The sequence below is a fragment of the Aotus nancymaae genome, unplaced genomic scaffold (assembly GCF_030222135.1).
Source record: "Aotus nancymaae isolate 86718 unplaced genomic scaffold, 86718_ANA_hifiasm-v0.15.2.pri h1tg000062l, whole genome shotgun sequence".
In the NCBI taxonomy this organism is placed as follows: Eukaryota; Metazoa; Chordata; class Mammalia; order Primates; family Aotidae; genus Aotus; species Aotus nancymaae.
Genome location: NW_026988476.1, coordinates 40940038 through 40943263, shown reverse-complemented (window position 1 = coordinate 40943263; position 3226 = coordinate 40940038).

Genomic DNA, 3226 nt, shown 5'->3' with positions numbered 1-3226 from the left:
ATTTTCTTCACTTATCACAATCTATATTTAAAATTTATATCTAAGCACTTCAGTAAGCATCTCTAAGGTATAAAGACATTTTCTTCCTTTCAAAGAACAAGATCACTACTCAACATCTGAAACACAAAGCACAAAGCTTTGTGTTTTATCACTAACTTAAGTATTTATCACTTACTTAAGTAAATGAGTGAAATGCTGGTCAGAGACTATCTGTGTAGAACTGATTGACAACCTTTTATTGGGTTTTTAAAAAGAGTGTAGTTCAGAGATTGGTGCATTTTTAGAAGTGGGATTAGGTTTTCATCAGCTGTAGAAGCAAAGTTACTCAGATGAGCCTGTTTCTGATGGCTTGGTATTCAGAAACATGTTCACTGGAGTCAGTCTCAATGGACTGACTTTCAGAAGCAATTCACAAATGGATTGACTTGCAAATTGGACCAAGGCAAATTGTCACTGATGGATTAAATGGGCTTAAAACTAATTCTGTGTAAATTAGTACAACCTCTATGGAAAACAGCATGGAGATTTCTCAAAGAACTAAAAATATAGCCACCATTTGAGCCAGCAATCTACTACTGGGTATCTATCCAATGGAAAATATCATTATATCAAAAAGATACCTTCACTCATATATTAACCACAGCACTATTCACAGTAGCAAAGACATGGAATCAACCTAGGTTATATAATACTAGTTATTCATAAAAAAGAATGAAATTTTATTATTTGTGCAATGTGGATGGACCTGGGGGCCATTAAGTGAAACAACTCGGACACAGAAAGACAAATATTGCATGTTCTCACCAATAAGTGGGAGCTAATTAATGTGTACATATAAAAGCAGAATGTGGAATGATGGACAATGGGGATTTGGAGGGCTGGCCTGTGTGTTGTTCCAGTGATGGATGCACTAAAGGCCTTGACTTCACCACAGTGCAATATATTAATGTAGCAAAATTGCACGTGTACCTCATGAATATATACTCTCTCTTTCTCTCCATATACACAAACACACACATATATATATGCATATATACATGTATATATATGTGTGTATACAAACAGTACTGGTAGTTATTTGTTACCATGATTACAGAACTATAATTTATTGATTAAGCAGGTTAAAAACAGTTATAGTGGCTACTTGTTGCAATAGCTTCGGTTTAATCGGTCTTTTCCTAGAAATGTCAGAACTTTTTCTATTCTCTACCATTTTCTATTCTCTCATATACAATGCAATTAATAATTCCTTCATATCATCTAATACAGCACTATATAAAATGTGATCCATTCAGGGGTTCTGGTCATAAACCATTATCTGTCTGTGAAGAAATGTGTAAAGAAACTGAGAATAACCATTTATAAGTAAGTGCAATTTTCACAGGATAATTTTATGTCTGTTGGCTTCAACAGTAGTAAAAACAATGAGTCTTGTTTGCTGCACATCTTTTATTTACTTCATTTTTCTACAAATTAATTTTTATTTTATTTCACCAATGTAACTTTCTGCAGTGGATTGGGGGAAAACTGTTCCTTTACCACAGTTGGAGAAACACTGACCTAATGCCCACCCCATGTTTAAATTTTCCAAATTATTCCCAGTAATGATATTTTTAGTTGGTTTGCTCAAAATATTTGAATATTATATCTCTTAAATTCCTATAATCTAGAAGAATCTTCCCTTCCCCACTTCTTTTTCTCATGCCATTGACTTGTAAAGCAACCAGGCCAGGAAGGAGGATATTGAATGTTTCCAACACAAAGAAAGGATAAATATTTGAGATGATGGATATGCTAATTACCCTAATCTGATCACTATGAATTATTTTTATCGAAACATCACTATATGCCTCATGAATATGTGCAATTATTATTTTCCAATAAATTTTTTTTTAAAAGAAACCAGGTCAATTGTCTTGTAAAGTTACCTTCTCCTTAACAACCCCTTTTTGGTTGTTCTCAATTTTTTTTCCCAGCCTGTGGCTTGCTTTTTCATTTTCTTTTCTCTTGAAAATCAGATTTTAATTTTGGTGAAATCCAATTTATCGATTTTTGTCTTTTATAGTTTGTGATTTTTTAGTTTTATTTAAGATAGCCATAGGCCAAAAAAATCCTCCAACCTCATACCACATACTAAAACTAACTCAAAATGAACACTAGACCTAAATATAAAAGCTAAAACTATAAAAAATTCAGAAGAAAACAGGAAACAGTCTTAGTGTCCTTGTATTTGGCAACGATTTCCCCAGGTTATTTCAATGAGCTGCCAAGATTGAGAACAACTAATTCCATTTCTGATAGCAGCCCAGATATATGTGATTAAAGAGAAAGCTTCTTAGGCTTCAGTGTTTCTTAAATGTTAATGTATATGTTACTGGTGGAGGATCTTGATGAGTCATCCAGGTTTTTGGTGTTTTGAACAAGGAATTGGACAAAACACACAAACAAAGCAACAAAAGACCAGAACAGTGAAAGAAGCAACGAAAGCACAGATGTATTAAAAGGAAAGTACACTCCACAGAGTGGGAGTGACTCGAGCAAGCAGCTCAAGAGCACTGCTTACAAAGTCTTCTGGGGTTTAGTTACCCTTTAGAGGTTTCCTGTGGGTTACACCCTATGTAAATGAAGACATGGCCCACAACCAATCAGAGGCTGAAGTGGAGTTATGCCCTATGCAAATGAAGACTTGGCCTGTGACAAATCAGAGGCTGAAATGAAGGTTCCCTATCTCCAGACGCTATTCTCTTGCTTTATTATACTTTAAGTTCTGGGGTACGTGTGCAGAATGTGCAGGTTTGTTACATAGTTGTACATGTGCCATGATGGTTTGCTGCATCCATCACCTGTCATCTACATTAGGTATTTCTTCTAATGTTATCCCACCCCAATCCTGTCATCCCCCAACAGGCTCCAGTGTGTGATGTTCCCCTCCCTATGTTCCTGTGTTCTCATTGTTCAACTCCCACTTACAGGTGAGAATATACAGTGTTTGGTTTTCTGTTTCTTGTATTAGTTTGATGAGAATGATGGCTTCCAGCTTCATCCATGTTCCTGCAAAAGACATGAACTCTAACTTTTTTATGGCTGCATAGTATTCCATGGTGTATATGTGCCACATTTTCTTTATCCAATCTATCATTGATGGGCATTTGGATTGGTTCCAAATCTTTGCTATTGTGAACAATGCTGCAGTGAACATGTGTGTGCATGTGTCTTTGTAATAGAA